At 45.5% G+C, this 24579-nt stretch overlaps 1 long non-coding RNA gene across 2 annotated transcripts in view; it reads right to left on the bottom strand.

Annotated features, from left to right (window-relative positions):
- The window catches only part of LOC137525508 (uncharacterized), a 41596-nt gene extending 17974 nt beyond the window's left edge, over positions 1 to 23622 (bottom strand). The window contains exons 1-2 of one of the 2 annotated variants that reach the window (XR_011022927.1): positions 23537 to 23622; positions 7341 to 7465 (exon numbers count right to left, since the gene is read on the bottom strand). This is a non-coding gene — a long non-coding RNA (uncharacterized lncRNA). Of the gene's footprint in view, positions 1 to 7340; positions 7466 to 17849; positions 18050 to 23536 lie in introns of those variants that run through there. The other variant, XR_011022926.1, reaches the window with a different exon arrangement.
- Between the last annotated feature and the right edge of the window lie 957 nt (positions 23623 to 24579).

The raw sequence follows: 24579 nt of genomic DNA on the forward strand, positions 1-24579 counted from the left end.
TGGCTGCTGTGGGCAGAGGAGCACGAACCGTTCAAGGGCAGAGGCGGAGTGGAGGAGAGTGGCTGTGAAGGTGCAAGGGAGAAAGCGGCTGAAGATGCTGCACCTGAAGGAGGAAGAGGAGAAGGAGGATGGCTTTACTTTTGTGTGCTGCTTTTGCTCAGGTTCTCTTCCCATTGCAGTTTGTGCCTTTTCTCATGTGTCTTTGTAAGGCACTTGTCCCTACGTGAGTGTTGGCCTTTCCACAGCTCAAATTTTGGAGGCAGAGAGAACAGATGGCATTGCTCCGATCTGAGGCAGACACATTAAAAAATTTCCAAACCGCTGAGCCCCCCTGGAGTGATGGCACTATGGTGGCATCAGCAGCTGACGTTGAAGGGAATGTTGGCTGGCTGTACATAGGTGGCGATACATGGCGCCGGACACTGCCCCCAGCTTTTTCTGATGACGAGCATCCCCTGCTTCTTTCAGAAACTCGTCTCCTCCTAATCCTCTCTGACTCCCCCTCTGAACTATCCCCTTGGTCATCTTGTCTCTTAGGAACCCATGTGGGATCCGTATCATCATAATCATCCTACCCAGCTTCGCTTGCCTCAGACACCTCCAAAACTGCACCAAAAGAAGGTACTTCATCATTCTCCTCCTCACATGTTACATCCATAGTCTCGCCGCCTAACTCAGACATATGAGGTGGTGTAACTTGCTTAGCGCCTTCATCTGGTTGTAACAATAATGGCTGCAAATCAGTTAATTCCCCACCAATTAACTCCTGCAAAGTGTCAAATGCAATGGATGTGGTGCTTGTAGTAGCACTGGTGGCTGCGGAAGATGAGGTGTTCTGTGTGTAAATAGTCAAGCACGTCCCGACAATCTTGGAAGTTGATGGGACGTGCCTTCTTCTGAGCACTGGGCCGCACAAAATCACATCAACACGACCTCGCACAGACCTGCCGGTTTGCCTTCCTCTGGGTCTGCCTCTACCTCTACCTGTTTTGTCCATATCGGGGGGGATGAAGTGAAAGGTAAGCACTGACTTGACTAATACAATGTGCAGTCACACAGGTGCAGTTAACAGGTATGCACGGAGTGGTATATCACACTGCGTGCACTCAGGTAGGTAGGTGGGTGCACTGAACACAACAGGTAGGTATATGCAGTGATGGGTATTACAATGTGCACCTGTCACACACAGACAGGTAGCGGACAGGCACAGTGACACTGCGTGCGCTCAACTCACGTAGGTAGGTGGGTGCACTGTGAACAACAGGTAGGTAGGTATATGCAGTAGTGGGTATTACAATGTGCACCTGTCACACACAGACAGGTAGCGGACAGGCACAGTGGCACTGCGTGTTCTCAACTCACGTAGGTAGGTGGGTGCACTGTGAATAACCGGTAGGTAGGTATATGCAGTAATGGGTATTACAATGTGCACCTGTCACACACAGACTGGTAGCGGACAGGCACAGTGACACTGCAGGCGCTCAGCTCATGCAGGTAGGTGGGTGCACTGTGAACAACAGGTAGGTAGGTATATGCAGTACTGGGTATTACAATGTGCACCTGTCACACACACAGGTAGTCAATGAATGTGCTGCGCCTGGCAGTGGCACACACACAGTATGAATTATCAAGGCTGTCTATGCAACACAAGTGTCAGTGGGACACACAGAAAAAAAAATAGATCACAAGAACAAGATTAGCTCTCAAAAGAGCTGTTGAGGGGTGCTATTTTAGCAATAAGAAGCAGCATGGAGCAAGCTAAGAAGCCTACAAGAGCCTAACTAAGCTTTCCCTACGAGAGTCTGCAGCAGCAGCAGCTGTCCCTTCTCTATTTACTGCAGGCACACGAGTGAGTAAAATGGCCGGCGCTCCTGCCTTTTATAAGGGGGGAGTGGCTCCAGGAGGGAGCGTAGCCTGATTGGCTACAATGTGCCTGCTGACTGTGATGTAGAGGGTCAAAGTTGACCCTAATGGTGCATTATGAGGGCGAACTGAACTTCCCGTAAAGTTCGCGGTTCTCAGCGATCACGAACCCTTGGAAGTTTGCCGGGAACCGTTCGCCAGCGAACCGTTCAGGCCATCTTTAGTTCTGACAAGATTAGCTGCATGCTTGTTTCTGGTGTTATTCAGACACTACTGCAGCCAAACAGATCAGCAGGGCTGCCAGGCAACTGGTATTACTTAAAAGGAAAGCAATATGGTAGCCTCCATATCCCTCTCAATTCAGTTGTTTAAAAGCTGCCTGCAGTAAATAATACACAGGCTGCACTTTCTGTGGACTGTGTGGAGTTACAGCAGCACATAACAAACCCTCCAAGGAATATGTAGTGCATAGTTACCAAGTGTCCCCTTTCGGAAGGACAGTCCCTCTTTGGGAACCCTGTCGCTCTGTCCCTCTTTCTACCTCATTTGTTCCTCTTTCAGGATGGATGTACAGATTTATGTAAATACTAGGCGACCTAAGCCCTTTTAAAAACGGGTTCTAGGTCTTTTACTGCCGCATGTCAGGCAGCGAGCATGCGCTCGCCGCCTGTGCACACACGCCAGCCGCACACGTGCACACGCCTGTCCGCCCCTCCTGGCCCCGTCCTCCTCTGCAAACCGCGCTTCATTCCCCCTCAGTGTCTCTGCGTCCTTGCACATGCGCACTATGAAAAAAAAGCACACACACGCAGGGACATGGGACACGGGATTTATTAGGTAGGATAGGTAGTTTTCTACTGAAAAATGTGTTTGACTAAACTTAATTCCCATCCTTTAAATTGATACATTTATTAATTTAAAATGTTAATATGAAAAAAGCTAGTGATAACAGAAAAAACCAGTGTGGCTTGATATATTATATTATATATTTTGGCTAAGTATTTTTAGTGATATGAGTGGCTAGGCTGTGGTGGGGGTGTGGTTAGAGTTGTGGAAGGAGCGTGTCTGAAAGTGTCCCCAATGGTGCCCATACACAGTACAATGAAACGTTTGATTCTCTTGTTTATTCGACCAAAACGATCGAATTCAGTGAAAGTCAAAAAGAAACTTTTATTTTTTTCGATCAAGCAAAACAAACGATTATACCATTTTTTCAAGATAAATCCGATTGGGCACGTTGGAAAAATCCTTATATGCGATCTAACGGAATAATTGAACAAAATTTTCTAATCGAAAAAATGTACCATGTATGGGCACCATCATTTTCATCTCAAAAAGTTAACAAGGGTGCATGAAAAAAGAGCGCCAGTTAAAAAGAGCCCGGCTGGTTAACAAATTGGCGCCGGTGGATAACAAAATTTCACTAACGATAGACATCGATAACGAAATTGGTTAATGATAAATACCATTCTAAAACAGACGGAAGTTGATAACGAAAATATATTAAAAATCGTTAAGTAATGCAACAATACAGCTTAACCCAACCCTACTCTCACACAGATCCCTCCCCTGGTGGTTCCTAAAACTAACCACTACGGGAGCAGGAAAAAAGGGCGCCGGCTGAGGGTGGACGAAAAGGGCGCCGCCATTGACTTTAATGCAATTATCGAATTATCGTTAATATGGCAAAAAAAAAGAGCAAAAAAAAACACAACATTATAGTTTCTGGGGCAGTTGTCGACCAGGGGGGTGGTTAGGGTTAGGCACCACTGTGAGGGGGGGGGGGTGGTTGGGGTTAGGCATCACCGCAGGTTAGGGTTAGGTGCCACTAAAGGAGTGGTTAGTTGTAGGCACCACCAGGGGAGGGTTATGTGTGAGGGTAGGGTTGGGTTAAGCAGTATTGACGAAAAACGTAATGACATTTAACGTTAATATGTATTCGTTATTATTTCTCCTTTGTTTTTGCAACAGTAATTATCGTTAATAAAGCTTGATAACGATGGTTCTCGTTATCAAATTTAGTTAATATCTGGTGCCAAATTCATTAAGTTGGGCCCTTTTTTTACGGTGCCATTTTTTCATGCACGCATCACTCCTCTGGTGGTTCCTAACCCTAACCACCCCCCAGTGGTGCCTACCCCTACCCCCCCAGTGGTGCCTAACCCTAACTAATCCCCTGGTGGTGCCTAACCCTAACCAATCCCGTGGTGGTGCCTAACCCTAACTGCCTCCCGGGTGGTGCCTAACCCTAACCACCCCCAGTGGTGCCTAACCCTAACCACCCCCCAGTGGGGCCTAACCACAACCCACCCCCACCACCACCACCACAGAAACACCCTTTTACACATAGAAAACGTAAAATTTGTACTTACAAACAAAATATGACAAAAACTATAACATTGCCAGTTTCTAAAACAATAACATACTCTATAAACTTGAATGTTTTAATGTAATTAACGATATTTATCAGGCATCATTTTTTTTCCCTGCTTTTTCTGACGTATTAACAGCAATTGCATTAGAGTCTATGGCAGCGCCCTTTTCATGCACCCTCAGCCAGTGCCTTTTTCATAGGCAAATGCAGGGGGGGAAATACAGCTGTCCAGAATCCCCCTCAGACCAGGGCCGGTGCAGTATCTGGGGACAGGCACAAGTTGAGACACCAGAATATCTGCAGGCATCCTGCTACAGTTGAGTTTGGATGGAGCAGCAGCATGTGTACAGAGCATTGATCAGCAGTGTGTGTACATCAGCAGTGTGTGTACATAGCATGGAACAGCAGTGTGTGTACAGAGCATGGAGCAGCAGCGTGTGTACAGAGCATGGAGCAGCAGCGTGTGTACAGAGCATGGAGCAGCAGCGTGTGTACAGAGCATTGATCAGCAGTGTGTGTACAGAGCATGGATCAGCAGTGTGTGTACAGAGCATGGAGCAGCAGCGTGTGTACAGAGCATGGAGCAGAAGCATGTGTACAGAGCATGGAGCAGCAGCGTGTGTACAGAGCATGGAGCAGCAGCGTGTGTACAGAGCATGGAGCAGCAGCGTGTGTACAGAGCATGGAGCAGCAGTGTGTGTACAGAGCATGGAGCAGCAGCGTGTGTACAGAGCATGGAGCAGCAGCGTGTGTACAGAGCATGGAGCAGCAGCGTGTGTACAGAGCATGGAGCAGCAGCGTGTGTACAGAGCATTGATCAGCAGTGTGTGTACAGAGCATGGATCAGCAGTGTGTGTACAGAGCATGGAGCAGCAGCGTGTGTACAGAGCATGGAGCAGCAGCGTGTGTACAGAGCATGGAGCAGCAGCGTGTGTACAGAGCATGGAGCAGCAGCGTGTGTACAGAGCATGGAGCAGCAGCGTGTGTACAGAGCATGGAGCAGCAGCGTGTGTACAGAGCATGGAGCAGCAGTGTGTGTACAGGACATGGAGCAGCAGCGTGTGTACAGAGCATGGAGCAGCAGCGTGTGTACAGAGCATGGAGCAGCAGCGTGTGTACAGAGCATGGAGCAGCAGCGTGTGTACAGAGCATGGAGCAGCAGTGTGTGTACAGAGCATGGAGCAGCAGCGTGTGTACAGAGCATGGAGCAGCAGTGTGTGTACAGAGCATGGAGCATCAGTGTGTGTACAGAGCATAGAGCAGCAGCGTGTGTACAGAGCATAGATCAGCAGTGTGTGTACAGAGCATAGAGCAGCAGCGTGTGTACAGAGCATAGAGCAGCAGCGTGTGTACAGAGCATGGATCAGCAGTGTGTGTACAGAGCATAGAGCAGCAGCGTGTGTACAGAACATGGAGCAGCAGCATGTATTTAGAGCATGGAGCAGCAACATGTGTACAGAGCATGGAGCAGTAGCGTGTGTACAAAGCATGGAGCAGCAGCGTGTGTACAGAGCATAGAGCAGCAGTATGTTTACAGAGCATGGAGCAGCAGCATGTGTACAGAGCATGGAGCAGCAGCGTGTGTACAGAGCATGGAGCAGCAGCGTGTGTACAGAGCATGGAGCAGCAGCGTGTGTACAGAGCATGGAGCAGCAGCGTGTGTACAGAGCATGGAGCAGCAGTGTGTGTACAGAGCATTGATCAGCAGTGTGTGTACAGAGCATGGATCAGCAGTGTGTGTACAGAGCATGGAGCAGCAGCGTGTGTACAGAGCATGGAGCAGCAGCGTGTGTACAGAGCATGGAGCAGCAGCGTGTGTACAGAGCATGGAGCAGCAGTGTGTGTACAGAGCATGGAGCAGCAGCGTGTGTACAGAGCATGGAGCAGCAGCGTGTGTACAGAGCATGGAGCAGCAGTGTGTGTACAGGACATGGAGCAGCAGCGTGTGTACAGAGCATGGAGCAGCAGCGTGTGTACAGAGCATGGAGCAGCAGCGTGTGTACAGAGCATGGAGCAGCAGCGTGTGTACAGAGCATGGAGCAGCAGTGTGTGTACAGAGCATGGAGCAGCAGCGTGTGTACAGAGCATGGAGCAGCAGTGTGTGTACAGAGCATGGAGCATCAGTGTGTGTACAGAGCATAGAGCAGCAGCGTGTGTACAGAGCATAGATCAGCAGTGTGTGTACAGAGCATAGAGCAGCAGCGTGTGTACAGAGCATAGAGCAGCAGCGTGTGTACAGAGCATGGATCAGCAGTGTGTGTACAGAGCATAGAGCAGCAGCGTGTGTACAGAACATGGAGCAGCAGCATGTATTTAGAGCATGGAGCAGCAACATGTGTACAGAGCATGGAGCAGTAGCGTGTGTACAAAGCATGGAGCAGCAGCGTGTGTACAGAGCATAGAGCAGCAGTATGTTTACAGAGCATGGAGCAGCAGCGTGTGTACAGAGCATGGAGCAGCTGTGTGTGTACAAAGCATGGAGCAGCAGCATGTGTACAGAGCATGGAGCAGCAGCGTGTGTACAGAGCATGGAGCAGCAGTGTGTACAGGAGCATGGAGCAGCAGTGTGTGTACAAAACATGGAGCAGCAGCATGTGTTTAGAGCATGGAGCAGCAGCATGTGTACAGAGCATGGAGCAGTAGCGTGTGTACAAAGCATGGAGCAGCAGCGTGTGTACAGAGCATGGAGCAGCAGCGTGTGTACAGAGCCTAGAGCAGCAGCGTGTGTACAGAGCATGGAGCAGCAGCGTGTGTACAGAGCATGGAGCAGCTGTGTGTGTACAAAGCATGGAGCAGCAGCATGTTTACAGAGCATGGAGCAGCAGCGTGCATACAGAGCATGGAGCAGCAGCGTATGTACAGAGCATGGAGCAGCTCTGGGGAACATAACAGAGCCAGGTATGACGGGAAATTGCATTATGTGTACCCAGTATGATGTCCTACCAAATTATTATACTGTATTGTGCATGGCTGAGGGAGACCTTTCAGGTTTGGTTTGCCCCTGCTGTTTTCCTGTTACCCTTGTATGTTAGTGACTGTCTCAAGAACTTTCCTGACAGTGATGAGCAGTTATATACAATAGTGTTGTTGTTCAAATTCTTACCAGGAACCCGGATAATGTCGCACACAGCAGTTCAGCACCATTCCAATCGTAAGAGTCACAGAGTTGCGCTCCACATCATGTGACTCCAATGCTTCCTCCTTTCAAGCCAGCTGTCAGCAGAAGTGCTGAGTTTGTGGATAGGATGCAGTGGGAGGAGGGCAACCCGGCAATCGAGAATGTAGAAGAGAGCAGAATAGAGGATCAGAAAACTGGAAGAAAAATATTTTAAAGGAGAAGATAGATGTTTGCAGAAGAAAATGACACCACACAATAGAAGTATACAGAAAATGATGTGCTGTAGGGTTGGTCAATAAAAAGATGTATATTATTTTGTTGTAAATTTACATAACTGCAATATGGACAAATCTAATGCAGCTGCTGTATTGATTGGTGCAATCCCAACCTATATAAATGTGCAACAACAATGTATTTCTCCTTGGAAACGTTCATAAACAATAACAACCCCTTCTAACTTGTTCCGGGCCGAAGCAGTACAAAAGCACGTCCTGTAGATGGAGCTGCAGATCTGAGAGGACGTGGATTTTACTGCTCCGGTTTGGCCCTGCAACAATCACACACAGCTGAGGCCGGAGATGAAGCTGTCAACTGACAGCTTTATCTCCTGGCATTGATCAGGAGCTGCGTCGACTGGCTCCTGATAACATGATCACTATGTTTGCCGGTGATCATGGAGGTGAATAAGCGCCTCACCTGTCCATGTTTCCCCAGCGATCGTTGCGCATGTCCGTCCTTATCAGCAAGCAACCCCTACTGAAGCATGTACTGGCCTGGCTTAATGATGAAGCAAGGACCCCTTTACATACTTCGGTAGGGGGCTGGCTGCTGTGATGCCTGTTCCTCGCTTAAGAGGGAGAAAAACGAGAACAACAACATCAGAAATCCCATCACACTTTGCACAGCATCAGGGAAAAATGCCCGGGCAGATTTCTTTGATGGGGCGGAGCTTAGCTTCTGTGCAGCTAAAAATGAGGCTTGGATAAGAAAAACAAAGTTTTGATGCTGTGAAACTGTTAACTACTATACGTCTGGGTAATGCTTATGGGCGTGACCGCGGCGGCAGCCCCAGGACCGCCTAATGCCAATTGGCGTCAAATCCTGGGGCTGCAGTTTGCAGGAGATCGTACGCAGGCTCCTGCTCGGGGGGCGGAGCTCTGCCCCGCCTTCAGTCTCCGAGCAGCTATCGCCACTCGTGAGACTGTTAGACGGCGAAACCACCGTCTCTACACACAGTACAGCACTGCGATCAGCCAGGATTGGCCGGCTGGGGGGAGGGAGCAGATTAAAAAAAATAATAATAAAAGAAATCGTCAAAAATAATGGACATAAAGTAAAAAATATTTATTTACGAAAAATAAACACGGGGGGGGGGGGGGTCATGGAGGGCGATCAGACCACACCAACAGAGAGCTCTGTTGGTGGGGAGGAAGGGGGGGGGGGATTACTTGTGCGCTGTGTTGTGTGGCCCTGCATAGCAAGGCCTTAAAGCTGCAATGGCTAATTCTGATAAAAATAGCCTGGTCTTTAGGGGGGTTTACCACTGCTGTCCTCAAGTGGTTAACACCAAGCCTTTTCAGTGCTGCTCAGTAGAGTTTTAGTCTGGACTCTCCGGAGGTTCATTTTAATGGGAGGAAACATATCAGTCCTGAAAGGGTTAATTTCCCTTCATCCTTGTAGCACGTCTGAGACTTCAATATTGCTATGAAGAATTGCTGCTTATTTTTTGTACTAGGAAAGAGCCAGCAGAACAATAAATACTGTGTAGTCAAATGAAAATAATAAGCCGCGTAGGCAAAGAGAGGAGTGTTATAACCTACAGTTGTCATCCTAATAACCAAACAGACCAATGGGGCATATTTACTAAATATCAATACAATGAACATTCGCACATAGTGCACACCAATTATATCAGTATTTGCACAATGGAAGCAGCACACACATATACAGGGAGCAATGTACACACAAACAACTGTAACAAATATACTTTACTGGATTAAAAAAGACAGCAAAACATAACATATCTAAAATCCATAAAGAACAGCACCAATGCAAAAATATCAGGAGCACCACTAACCTTTCATCAAACAAGCAATATAATATATTATCATATATTTCATCAAACAGCATACAAGAACAGAACCTAAAACATACCTGGTCATATATCAAGAGATAATAATAGTAATAATAACGTAGCAAAATAACATGTTTGCACAAAGCTACCAAAAATACTACAAATCCTCAGTGCAATCTCATTGTGATGTGGGTCATATGACCGCAAAATACTGTATGTACAGGTAAGATCCTTGACAATATAATATAATTGCCCAGGAAATAACTCATTACTGCAAGTAGCACCAGCACTAAAGGTGGCCATACACTTACAGATTTGCAGCAGATTTGAGCATCAGATTTCTATCAGATGCCTGCAAGTCAAATCTGACAGGAATCTATCTGATGTGTGCCACACACTAGGAACAGATTTCCAATAGATTTCAGAATGAAATCGATTGGAAATCGATCTAAATGCATTATTGGACCATTAGATTCAATGCAACTCTATGGGCCATCGATCTGCTGCTAGCAGCAGATCGACCTAGATTTTCCATCATGTCAGATAGAATCGATCAAAATCGATTGCACATTGATCGATTGGCTGATTTGAAAGAATCGATTTCCAATTCTATATACTATAGAATCGATTGATGGCTGAAATCGACCAGTGTATGGGCCCATTAAGTGAGGGGTAGAGTAGCTGCAATATAACAGCTAGCATTCCAAAGACATAGTAGATAACTGCAGTAGAAAGCTATAATACAGTTTCATCTGCGTTATGGAGTGATTCCTTATTGTAGCAATAGCCAATACCTGCGCGAAGTAAATGAAGTCCGTAGGTCAAACTTACCATGAGAAATGTTTACTTCTACAGAGACATAAATAATATGTTTTTCTGTTACTTTCACCTTTGGCTGGATGAGAACAATAGGCTGGATTCTCTCTCCTCCCATCGCAGTACTGCAGAGAGAACTATGTGACCTCAGGCTTCCCGGAAAGGTTATGTTTTACAAAAAATATACTGTATAAAAACAAATAGACATGATTGCTAGAGATGTCGCAAACATCTAATTTTGAGTTTGCAAACGGCGAACGCGAAGTCCTGCAAATGTTCGGGAACATGCGGATCTAGCAAACCGTCATAGACTTTAATGGGCAGTCGAATTTTAAAACCTACAATGACTGTTTCTAGCCAAAAGTGATGGAAAAGTTGTTTCAAGGGGTCTAACACCTGGACTGTGGCATGCAGAGGGGGATCAGTGCCAAAAGTGTCACCAAAAATTACAGAGTTGACACAAAGTCGGGTTTTAATCCCTAAAGGGCAGAAATCACATTATGCACAGCTCTGGGTGTCAGTGGGCTGTGGAGTGTCTCACACAGAGAAATGCAATAGTACTATCAGAATACAGTGAAATAATAATGCACTGGAGTGGTTCTGTGCCTGTAACTTAATGAGGCAACAGCAGAAGTGTGCACACAGCTCTGGGTGTCAGTGGGCTTTGGACTGTCACACATAAAAAAAAAAAAAACAGGAGTCGATGTGCTAGCCTTCAAAAGGGCTGTTTGGGGTGCTTTCACATCTAGTAAGGAACAAGAACACAGGCCTAGCTAATGCTTTCCCTACCTATCTGCAGCAAGTCTGACCCTGCTCTCACTAACAGTCACAGTCAGCAGCCAGCAGAGAATTAATCCAATATGGCTACTGCAACTGCTTTTTGATAGAGGGGTAGGAGGTCCAGGAAGGGGTGCTAGCTCATTGGCTGCCATGTGTCAGCTGACTGTGAGGTAAAGGGTCAAAGTTTAGCTCAATGATACTGTATAGGGGACAGGTCTAACACACCATGGGCTTGATTTACTAAGAGGTGCTAACCTACTTAGCACGTCTAAAGTCTTAAGGCGCGCTAACCAGGGTGCTAAGTAGGTTAGCACCGGATTTCTCAATCAGATCGCGTGCAAAGTTTTGCGCGCAAAGTTTTACGCGCGCAAAGTTTTATGCGCGTGCTAAGTCCCATAGGCTTTAATGGGCACTTCGCGCGGAGCGCCCTGCGCTCTGTGCAGTGCACGCGCAAAACTTTGCGTGCGGTACTTTGCGCACGATCACTACTTTTCACATTTCAACTGAGTTTAGACATGCTAAGGGCCAGTGCTAAAGTTAGCACCGTTTTGTAAATCAAGCCCCAAATGTTCACTGCGATTGCGAACAGTGGAAGTTTGCGTGAAAACTGCTCTCCGGCGAACTTTTCGGGCCATCTCTAGGGATTGCCTATGTATTTATGTAGATATCTCTGCAGTGACTTACAGGTTATATACAACAATCCATGTCACGTAGGCTCAACACACACCATACAATCTAGGTTGTTCAATCTTACCACTTTCATGTAGTATAAGAGCTTATCCAATCAATCATCCAAGGTATTTTCAATCTGTTGGCCCTTATACTCTATAGATTTGGTAAATCTGTACAACCAAGATTGTATGGTGTGTGTTGAGCCTCAGTGTCCCTCAGAGGGGCTCCAAATCTCATGTCTTTACCACACTCATAGATCCCGCCCAGTGGCATAGCAATAAGGGATGCAGAGGTAGCAAAGTAGCGACCACACTGGGGCCCTTGGACCAGACGATGGGCCCTTCTTTATCCATTTTATTAGCATTTCATAGCTGTGATGCTGATAATGAACACCTCTATATGTGCACAGCATAGTGGTAATCCTTAACAAACTGTTTCTTTACTCATATATATATTGCAGTTGTTCTAGGTAGGTTTTTGAGCTACATATCAATAGTGTGGGTGTGAGTGCTTGGGGCCCCAAGTAAAACTTGCACCGGTCCCACACCAGCTCTTCAAATACGCCACTGATCCCTCTTGTAGTCCAAGACCAATTTTGGGGGGATAAAACAATTACATAAGTTACCAATAATGTTATTGGGTATTTATAACGCACAGACACAAGACAAATAACATTTATTTCACCCTTTTCTCCTGGCGGACTCAAAGCTGCAGCCACTAGGGTGCGCTCAGTAGGCAGTAGCAGTGTTAGGGAGTCTAGCCCAAGGACTCCTTGCTGAATTGGTGCACACACCTCCCAACATTTTAAGATAACAGAGAGAGACATCTTTAAGACACGCCCCTGCCACACCCCTAATCCCGTCCCCACTATACCCCTAGTGAGGCATACTATACAAAATTCATGAGCAAAAGATGTAATTTTGTAATCCAAACCACAGTGGTCCTTTTTATCATCACTACTATTCCTTTTTGTTTACATTTTGAAAAAAAGAAATACATCAATTTAAAAGGTCAGAATAAAGTTTAGAGTCAATTAAATACATTTTCAGTAGAAAAATACATATATTTATATCAATCTTTACATCAGTCCTGAAAGAGGGACAAATGAGGAAGAGAGGTACAGAGGGACCGGGTTCCAAAAAAGGGACAGTTGGGAGCTCTGCAGACACCTTCCACAGCACTATACAGAGGACATATTCAAGTCCCTGACTGTCCCTCAGAGGAGCTCTTAATTGAATCCCTACCATAATCATATGACCATTGTTGTCTGGGGGCAATTGTTAGGGGAAGCCAATAAACGTATCCATATGTTTTTTGGGGGGGGGGATGTGGGAGGAAACATAAGTGCCAGAGTAACCCTACAAAGACACAGGGAGAACATACTGACTTGAAGATAGTTGCCTGACTGGGATTTGATCTGGGGATCCAGCGCTGCAAGCTGAAAGTGCTAATCGCTACACCACCATGCTGCCCAATATGTTTTCTGGGATATGGGAGAAAACCCACACAAACAATGGGAGAATGGATATACTCCATGCAGAAACGTCTGAGACTGAAACCTGGACCAGTTAAAGAAATTGATATCCTCTCTTTTTATATATTAAACTAGCTGATTGCCCGGCATTGCCCGGGTATGTATTTGGCTGGTGTTGGCTCAGCCTACTTTTTCTAACCCTGACACACAATTACTCACTGACCAAGTTTGTGAGCTTTGCGGTCTTTGGTATCAATAATCTGCATTGAAATGAAACAAATCTGATTGAGTGTGTGTGGCTCCACCCCCTTTTCTGAATTTGAACCCCAGTCACCCAATGACCAACTGTAGCCTGTGCCATTAACAGTTCAAGAATGGTAGCAATTAAATATTCCCCTTGAAAAGCAACAGGTGAAGTTTGATACACTTTTGTAGGCTCCACCCACTTTTCTGAATATTAATCCCAGTCACCCAGTGACCAACTGTGCAAAGTTTAAAAACCCTGCCATTAACAGAATGGCTTCAGTGTACATTTTCCCAGTGAAATTTGTATTCGTCTCCACCCACTGATGACCCGGCGTTGCCCGGGTATGTATTTGACTGGTGTTGGCTCCGCCCATTTTCTAACCCTAACACACAAACACTCAATGACCAAGTTTGTGAGCTTTGGAGTCCTTGGCATCAATAATTTGTATATTCCCATAGAAATTAAACAAATCAGATAGGCTGTTTGTGGCTCCACCCCTCTCCAGCATTTGAACCCCAGTCACCCAATGACCAACTGTAGCAGGTTTAAGGCATCTGCTATTAACAGTGTAAAATGGCAGCAATTTAAATATTCCACTTGAAAATAAACAGGTGAATTTTGATTGGCTATTATAGGCTCCACCCACTTCCCTGAATATCTCAGTCACTCAGTGACCATCTGGGCAAAGATTGGGAACCCTGAAATAAACAGTGTAAGAAGGGCTGCAGTTTACACTTTCCCAGTGAAATTTGTTTTTGGCTCCGTCCACTTTTTGTAACCTGGACACACAGTCACTACTCAATGCCCAAGTTTGTGAGTTTTGGGGCCCTTGGCATCAATAATTTGTATTTTCCCATGAAATGAAACAAATCTGATTCACTGTTTGTGGCTCTGTCCCCTTTTCTGAATTTGAACTTCAGTGACCCAATGACCAACTGTACCAGGTTTGAGGCTTGTGCCATTAACAGTGCAAGAATGGCAGCAATTTTAATATTCTCCTTGAAAAGCGACATGTGATTTTTGATTGGCATTTTTAGGCTCCACCCACTTTTCTGATTGTTAATCCCAGTCACCCAGAAAAATCTGTTTTTAACTCCACCCACTTTTTGTAACCTTGACACACAGTCACTACTCAATGACCAAGTTTGTGAGCTTTTGGGTTCCTGGCATCAAAATTGTGCTAATGGAAGCAGTTTATCCAGCAAAGAAATCTGGCGGTTTTTGGCTCCGCCCCTTTACTGAATTTGAACCCCAGGCACTTAACGACTGACTGTAGCAGCTTTGAGGCCTCTGCTATTAACAGTGTGAGAATGGCTGCAGTTTCAATATTCCCCTTGAAAATCAATAGGTGAATTTTGATTGGCTCTTGTAGGCTCCACCTACTTTTCTGAATATTAATCCTAGTCACCCAGTGACCAACTGTGTGAAGTTTGAGAACCCTGCCATTAACAGTGTAAGAAAAGCTGCAGTTTACATTTCCGCATGTAAAAAGTTAGTTGTTTTTGGCTCTGCTCACTATTTGTAATTTTGACATACAGTCACTTAATGACCAAGTTTATGAGCTTTGCGGTCTTTGGCATCAATAAGTTGCATTTTACCATTGAAATTAAACAAATCTGATTGGCTGTTTTTGGCCCGCTCCCTTCAGAATTTAAATTTCAGTCTCCCAGTGACTGACTGTAGCAGATGTTAGGCCTCTGCCATTAAGAGTGCATGAATGGCAGCAAAGTAAATATTCCACTTGAAAATCAAAAGGTGAATTTTGATTGGCTGCTGTAGGCTCCACCCACTTTTCTGAATATTAGTCACAGTCACCCAGTGGCCAACTGTGTCATGTTTGAGAACCCTGGCAATAACAGAATGGCTGAAATCAATCTAACAAATCTGATTGGCTGTTTGTGGCTCCACCCCTTTAGTGAATTTGGATCCCAGTCACCCAATGACTGACTGTATCAGGTTTGAGGCCTCTGCCACTAACAGTGTAAGAATGGTAGCAATGTGAATATTCCCCCTTGAAAATTAATAGGTACATTTTGATTGGCTGTTGTAGGCTCCACCCACATTTCTGAATAGTCACCCAGTGGCCAATTGTGTAAAGTTTGGGAACCCTGCAATGTAAAAAATGAAGTTGTTGGCACCGGCCACTTTTTCTAACCTTGACATACAGTCACTCAATTATCAAGTTTATCAGCTTTGGGGTCCTTGGTATCAATACTTTGTATATTCCCATTGAAAAATAAACAAATCTGGCTGTTTGTGGCTCCGCCCCCTTCCTGAATTTGGACCCTAGTCACCCAGTGACCAACTGTACCAGGTTTGAGGCATCTGCTTTTACCAGTATAAGAGAATGGTAGCAGATGAAATATTCCCTTTGAAAATCAAAAGGGGAATTTTTATTGGCTGTTGTAGGCTCCACCCACCTTCCAAAATCTGCCAGCTTACCGATTCCGCTTTCCGCTACCAATTTCCGCATTCCAATGCGGAATTTCTGCCTGAAATCGCGGAAATTCCGCCCGACTTTAACATCGATTTTCTCAAAAACTATAATGTCTTTTTGAAAACTTTTTTTGCATCTTGTTCACAAGATTCTGTTTAATAAACCCTGAAAATTTGGTGTTTCTAGGACTTACGGGCGCTTTGCTATTAGCTGCTACAGTCGCCGGATTTTACTGTAATATAAAATGTAGAAAATAGGCAAATGCAGATTTTCTGCATTTTACATTACAGTAAAAATCTGCCGACTTTAGCGGTTAATAGCAAAGCTCGCTTAAGTCCTAGAAACACCACATTTTCAAGATTTATTAAACTGAATCTTGTGAACAAGATGGAAAAAAACATTTTCAAAAAGACCTTATAGTTTTTGAGAAAATCGATGTTAAAGTCGGCAGAAATTTCCGCGATTTCCGGCGGAAATCCACCTACCGCACTTGCATTACCGATTTCCGCATTCCGATGCGGAAATGCAATTTCCGATCGGAATTTCGGAAATTGCATTTCCGCGGAATCCGAATGAGCATCCCTACTTGACACACAGTCACTCAATGACCAAGTTTGTGAGCTGTCAGGTTCTAGGCATCAAAAATGTGTGAATGGAAGCAGTTTATCCCCAAGGAAATCTGATTGGCTGTATGTGGCCCCGCCCCTTTAGTGAACTTTGACCCCAGTCACCCAATGACCGACTGTAGCAAGTTTGAAGCCTCTGCCATTAAAAGTGTAAGAATAGCAGCAGTGTAAATATTCCCCTTGAAAATCAATAGGTGAATTTTGATTTGCTGTTGTAGGCTCCACCCACTTTCTTGAATCTTAATCGCATTCACCCAGTGACCAACTGTGGCAAGTTTGAGAACCCTGCGATTAACAGTCTAAGAATGGCTGCAGTTTACATTTTCCCATTTAAAATGAACGGCTGAAATTTGATTGGCTGTTTTATGCTCCGTCCACTTTTCCTGGATTTGTAACTTCGGTCACCAAGTGACCAACTGTGCCAAGTGTGGGGACTCTGGCTTGATTACTGTGAGAATGGCAGCCTTTTACATTTTTTCCATTGACTTGAATGGGTGGAATCTGATTTGCTGTTTGTAGCTCTGCCCAGGTGTGCAGGGGGGCCGTGAGACCCCCAGAACATATCATCCCAGGTAGTAAGGGATCTGTGTACCAAGTTTCGTTCAAATCGGTCAAGCCGTTTTCGCGTGATCGCGGCACACACACACACACACACACACACACACACACACACACACACACACACACACACACACACACACACACACACACACACACACACACACACACACACACACACACACACACACACACACACACACACACACGATTTTATATATATAGATAACCATTTTGTGTTTCTATGTCCTCCATTTTATATGCTTCAGCTAAAAGAGCACACAAAGTGATCACCACATTGCGAGGGGACTCGGGGAGGACAGATTCTGGCTGCACTGAATATCTGGAGTGGGTGGGAACGGGACAGACATTGGCCACACTGATTACAGGGGGAAGCAGGAGGGCAGATACTACCCGCACTTATTTACTGAAGGGGGGGAGGGGACAGGCACTGACCTTACTGGTTACTTCAGGAAGGGGGTGGGGACAGATTGGAGGGTTAATAGCTGCTTGTGGGGGCCTGGAGAAGTTACTGGCTGCATTTGGGGGCCAGGAGGGGTTAATTGTGACAATACTTTATATAGATCCAAGCGAAGCAGGCACCACCTTCAGTAAATTATTAGCTCTTTATTGAAAAAGTCATAAAAAATGACAAGTCATCGATAAAAATGGCTTTATATCGTGCAGCCACTAGCTCCCACTGATCCCCAAGTAGTAGTTAAGTTATGAAAAAACTCCAGCTTAAGATGGTCACATTTTGAAGTCATCTTATATACAATGTTTCCACAAGATTCAAACAGACTCCGGCACTCCAACAAATCTTCTCTTTATTCACGCCACATGTTACAGGTACAAAAAGCGCCCCTCAGTCTACAGCTGTTTCACGTGTATCACACGCCTCTTCAGGACACGTGGGGCGTGTCTTATATACAAGGTAGGCTTATATTTGTGGATATACGATATATATAGATGGTCCTGATTACTTTAATTTTAATCACGCATCAGTTGCTCTAAAAACAAGTTGAGAAACAAGTTATGTAACCTTGACATTCCAGAAATACAGGCTGGTCCACTGTCATCTCGCACGTAACTGCACACATAATCCCTATAAAGAGGTATCACTCTTCACCCGCCCAGAGCTGGAGCTAGAAATACCAACATTAGGTATGTCCGACTCAGAGCTTCTATTTCTACGATATATAAACTCCCTGCTGTCTACTAGAAAATCAAAACCTACACTGTATGGTAGTGAAGCCTACACTACTTCACTTCGTTATACCTTTTAAAATAATTAAACTACAGCAAACTCCCCAGTATCCGGTACCAGCGGGGATCACCTATTGCCAGATACAAACAAGAAGGTTCATGCAACACTGAGGAAAATAAGTGTGTGCTGAGTCACTATGAAATAGATTATTTCGTTAAAAATAATGTTTTATAAAGTTTTAAATCATTAAATAATGTGTATGAAATCGGCAATTGTGAAAACGTTAATCTTCCCTGTTTCAAAAGTTAAACGTATAATAACGTTTTGTAAAAAATTAGTAAGTATTACTAAAATTTTACTAAAACTATACCTAACCTTACTCTCACACAGAACCCTCCCTGTACCTACCCCTAACCCCTAGACCCTCCTGGTGGTGCCTAAACCTAAGACCCTCCTGGTGGTGCCTAAACCTAAGACCCTCGTGGTGGTGCCTAACCCTAAGACCCTCCTGGTGGTGCCTAACCCTAAGACCCTCCTGGTGGTGCCTAAACCTAAGACCCTCCTGGTGGTGCCTAAACCTAAGACCCTCGTGGTGGTGCCTAAAACTAAGACCCCTTGGTGGTGCCTAAACCTAAGACCCCCCTGGTGGTGCCTAAACCTAAGACCCTTGTGGTGGTGCCTAACCCCTAGACCCCCCTGGTGGTGCCTAAACCTAAGACCTCCCTGGTGGTGCCTAAACCTAAGACCCTCCTGGTGGTGCCTAAACCTAAGACCCTCGTGGTGGTGCCTAAAACTAAGACCCCTTGGTGGTGCCTAACCCTAAGACCCCCCTGGTGGTGCCTAAACCTAAGACCCCCCTTAGTGATCGCTTTATTGTGTGTAGAATAATGTTTTACAAACAGTAAGGGATAAAATATATTACAAATTACATTACGTAGAGATCGTTTTATTTTATGAATAATAATGTTTTACAAGCAGTAAGGGATAACATTTTAAATAATGTTTTATTTAAATAGAATAAATATGTTTAGTACTTTTATAAACGTTATTCGTCACGGGTGTTTTTTCTAAACGTAAATAATCACAAGCAGTTATAAAATATTAAATATCTTCGGGCGCCGCTTGTAAAACGTTATTATTATCCGGCGCCCTTTTTTCCTGTTCGGCGCCCATTAAAGATATTTATAATGGGAGTGAATGGCGGCGCCCAATTTGTCCACTAGCTGCCTGCGCCCTTTTTTCCTGTTTCCATAGATTATTACCAAGAGTTATGACTACAAATAGCACCACACCATTATATTTCAAGAAAATATCACAAATGTATTTATAAACTTCACAAACCACTATAGAAAGTAGATTCAAAACATTTAAAAACCAAGAAGACACCACAATTCATTGGTCATGATATAATATAATATAACATATTATAACAGCATTTATCTAAAAATCCGATTAACTCAACGGGATCTGGATGATGGTAAAACCTTGACTTCAGTGGCTGCCCATTTTTTACAATTTCATGCTAGCTCATATTCAGGCTTGCAGGTAATAGGTTTGGAACATATCAGATCCAATATTAGGGGTGGTGACAGAGTTTCTAGACTACTACAGAAGGAGGCTAGGTGAATATATACAGTGGCGTTCCTACCATAGGGCACAGGGGGCGTGGCGCACCGTGTGCTTGACAGCCAGGTGGTGTCGCCACGACCCCCCTGGTAGGAAGAGCAGAACCATGGGAGCAGCACTAGAAGGAGGGGTGATGGGCAGTGGCAGGGAGGGGGGAAATATCCCCCCCCCTCCCTCACTTGGGTCCCCTCCTTCAGCGCTCGTTACCTCCAAAATGCGGCAAACAGGCAGGGCAGGCGGGCGGGAAGGAGGAGAACAACTCACCTCACTTCTGCATTCCAATCGCTGGAACGTTGCGTTGCCGTCACGTACTACATCTCCACCTTCAATGACGTCACTGTGCTTTCGCTCATAAGGAAGCACAGTGGGCGGCATTGAATTCAATTGAATTCAACCACTTTATTGTCATTGTGTAACACAACAAAATTATGGTACTTTTCATGACAACCCCACGGTGCATATAGGGAACATAGTGATAGTAACAAGGGTAGGAAGAGAAGAAATTATACAAGTATGCCAGGTATTACAGATATTTTAACAATTTTTACACAGTGTTAATTATTTCAGAGAGGATTCAGATTTCATCAAGTTTATGGCGGATGGGAAAAAGCTGTTTTTCAGTCTGTTTGTGTGTGTGTGGATTGATCTAAAACGTTTACCTGATGGAAGGAGCTCAAACAAGGCATTTCCAGGGTGAGTGTTGTCCTTGATAATGTTTTTGGCCCTTCTTACGCTGCGAGTATTACACAAAAGTTCCAGTGATGGTAGCTCAGTGCCGGTAATGGCCTCTGCTGTTTTAACAACTCGCTGCAGGGCTTCTCTAGTAGCCTTGGTGCAGCTGTTGTACCAGGCTGTCATGCAATTGGTCAGAACGCTTTCTATAGTGCATCTGTAGAAATTAACCAGCAGCTTCTGTGGGAGGTTAGCACTCCCTAGTTTCCTCAAAAAGTAGAGACGTTGTGCTTTGCCAGTTAGAGCTAAAGCATTGTCAGCCCAGGACAGGTTCTCAGCGATGGTGACTCCCAAAAATTTGAAGCTGGAAACTCTCTCCACAGCCTCTGCATTGATCATTAGTGGTAGATGAGTGGTCTTTTTGGTGGTCCTAAAGTCCAGAATAATTTATTTGGTCTTCTTTGTATTTAATAAAAGGTTGTTAATGTCGCACCATGCAGTCAGGTTCCTAACTTCTTCTGTGTATGCAGCTTCCTCATTGTCTGATATAAGCCCAATGACAGTCGCATCATCTGCAAACTTAACAATTATGTTTGAGGTATTGATAGGCTGGCAGTCATGGGTGAAAAGTGCATAGAGGAGAGGGCTTAATACACAGCCCTGTGGCACGCCAGTGCTCAGGGTAAGGGTGGAGGATGTCTGATTTCCTAGTCTGACAGTTTGAGGGCGATTAGTAAGGAAGTCCAATAACCATGTACATATGGAGGGAGCAAGACCTAGTGCATGGAGTTTGTTGGTCAGCTGGCTAGGTACGATGGTGTTAAATGCTGAGCTGTAGTCAACAAAGAGCATCCTAACATAGGAGTTGGGTTTTTCTAGGTGTGAGAGGGCAGCATGGAGAGCTACACAGATGGCATTCTCAGTCGATCTATTTGTTCGGTAAGCAAACTGGTGTTGATCTAAATTTGCTGGAATGGAGGCTTTGATGTGTGTGGCTACCAGTCGTTCAAACCACTTGGCGATGACAGGGGTTAGAGCAACTGGTCTGTAATCATTAAGACAGGTTATCCTAGGATTTTTTGGGACTGGCACAATGGTTGTAGATTTAAGGCATGATAAGACTACACCCAAGAACAGAGAGAGGTTGAATATTTGTGTAAAAACTTTCGCTAGTTGACCAGCACAGGCCTGGAGCACACGTCCTTGCACACCATCAGGACCTGCAGCTTTCCTGGTGTTGATATTTGTGAGTGCTTGCTGCACTTCATGTATGTGAAGGATTAAGGGCTGTGAGTCTGTAGTGGGCACAAAGTTGACTGGAGGCCAATTGTTGTCTTTTTCAAATCTAGTAAAGAAGTTATTACGTTCCTATGCTAGACTGGGGATGTTATTGTCTAGTGTATATTGAGTTCCATTCTTCTTTTTGTAATCTGTGAGTAGTTGAATGCTTTGCCACATCCTCTTTGGGTTTGAGTCATTTTCAAAGTTTTCCTCCACCCTTTGTTTGTACTTACGTTTTGCATTTCGTATGCCTTTTTTCAGACTTGCTCTGGCTGAAGAATAAGACGAAGAAGTGGCACATGACGGTGACGCAGCGTTCCAGCGATTGGAACGTAGAAGTAAGGTGCATTGTTCTCCTTCTGCCCGCCCGTCTTGCCTGTTTGCCGCATTTTGGAGGTAACGAGAGCTGAAGGAGGGGGCCCAGGTGAGGGAGGGGGGGATATTCTCCCCCTCCCCGCAGCTGCCCCTCCTTATTGCGCTGCCCACCCCTCCTGGGCCACATTTCTGGGGACCACTATACTACCTACACTGAGGGCAGAAATACTGGGGGCCACTATACTGGGGGCCACTTTACTAGCTATATTGGGGACCACTATACTACCTACACTGGGGGCAACTATACTGACACTACCTAAACTTGGGGTCCCTGTCACTACCTAACTTTGGGGGCTCCTGTCTATCTAAATTGGGGTTCCCTGTCACTACCTAAACTGGGGGTCCCTGTCACTACCCAAAATGGGGGTCCCTGTCACTACCTAACCTGGGGGGCTCCTGTCACTACATACACAGGGGGGTCCCTGTCACTACATACACTGGGGGTCACCTGTCACTAAATGAACTGGGGGCTCCTGTAACTACCTAAATTGGGGAGCTCCTGGTTTCTACCTAAACTAGGGGGCACTTGTCAGGATGGATGTAGTTACCTCTGCAGCGGGGAGCGGTGCGGCCGCCGCTCCCACGTCTGACGTCACCGCGGATCTCGCCGCATCATCTCAGGCATTCCCTACCAGTAGAACAGGTCTCTCCAGGATGCATCAAAGCAGGGCAGCGCACGCGCGCACCAGGAGACAGGACCTTTATGCTTTGAGGAGGCGGGTCAGCTGACCGGTCGGTCAGCTGACAGCAATGGGTTGGCTCTCGCCGCCGATTGGCTGAGGTCCGCAGGGCGGAACTTTTGGAATATGCTGTTGTATTTAAGGCCTGAGCGATCAGTGCCTCATTGCCTGCTGTTGCTGAAACTTTGCGGTTAAGCTCTCAGACCTTAGTCAGTTCCCAGTGTGTTTGAACCGGCAGGACCCCGGGGATTCACACTTAGCTAGGAATTCTATTGATAGCTGTAATAATAATATTCATTATTGTATTGATTATCTGTGTATGACAATTTGCCTGAAACTCTTGACTCCGCTCTCTGCCTCTTGATACTGTACTCTGCCTATCTGATTGGCGCCGACCTCGGCCCGACCTCGACTCTGATATTGCCTCCTGATTTTGTACCTTCGCTCATCTGACCTGTTACCGACCTTTTGCCTGTTTCTCACTATGCCTTTGCCTGACGACTCTGTACTGCTTCCTGACCGACCTGTTACCGCCATTGCCTGTACGACCACTCTACCTAGTGATAGTCCCTACAGCCAAGGGCTATCACATAGGAGTACTACTGTGTTATTATGCACTAAAACACGTGTGATCACACTCTGAATAAAGTACTTACTATCGTGCTGTTAAGAGCTGTTACAGATCATTACATAACAGCAGACCAAAAATTATCATGGAGGCGCAGGTTCAGGCGTTAACTGTAGCTGTTGATCAGTTAACAGCCACTGTGGCATCCCAGCAGGCTCAGTTAAATCTCCTGACTGAGGCTGTAAACAACCCACGGAAAATTGTATCATCATCGCCTCCCTCTCTTGTCCGTGATCCTAAGATGGCACTCCCTGAGAGATTTTCAGGTCATAAGTCAGATTTTAGAAATTTCAGGAACAGGTGTATGTCATACTTTGAAATGAGGCCCATTTCGTCAGGTTCTGAATTACAGCGGGTAACCCAGATTAAAACTCTTGCATAGTGGTCATGAGGCCTTAGGGTCTGTTTCGGCTTTCTTTGATGCCATGACGGTCATATATGATGACCCAGATATTGCCGCCACAGCAGAAAGAAATTTAAAGAGACTCCGCCAGGGCCATGGCACGGTGAAAGATTATGCCTCGGAGTTCAGAAAGTGGGCAATTTCTTCCAGGTGGGAACATTATGCTTTACTTGATTGTTTTCTCTCAGGGTTATCTGAGTCAGTTTCTGACATCATGCTCAGTCACCCTGAACCCAAAACCCTCGATGAAGACATTGCATTGGCAGTTAAGATAGATCGCAGGGTACAATATCATAGACAGGGCAAGCTGCGTACTGTTCCCAGAACTGTCTATTCCTCTCCTTTGGCCACGACTACTTCGGATGAGCCAATGCAGGTCGGGCATTCAAAGCTGTCGGAGTCTGAAAGAAACAGAAGGAGGAAAGAAGGCCTCTGTTTATACTGTGGTGAGAAAGGTCATTTGATTCAGAATTGCAGTAGGAAGGCGGAAAACTTATCCGCCTAGGTGTAGTTGGAGGTACTACTCTATGCGAACCTGTTTTACCTCCCAAGATGTCGAAGTTACTGTTACCATGTTCTATTACGTGGGAGAATCAAGTTTTCTGCACACAAGCTTTCATAGATTCAGGCTCTGCAGCAAACTTTATTGACTCAGATCTAGTCTCAAA

The sequence above is a fragment of the Hyperolius riggenbachi genome, chromosome 7 (genome assembly GCF_040937935.1).
Source record: "Hyperolius riggenbachi isolate aHypRig1 chromosome 7, aHypRig1.pri, whole genome shotgun sequence".
Taxonomy (NCBI): Eukaryota; Metazoa; Chordata; class Amphibia; order Anura; family Hyperoliidae; genus Hyperolius; species Hyperolius riggenbachi.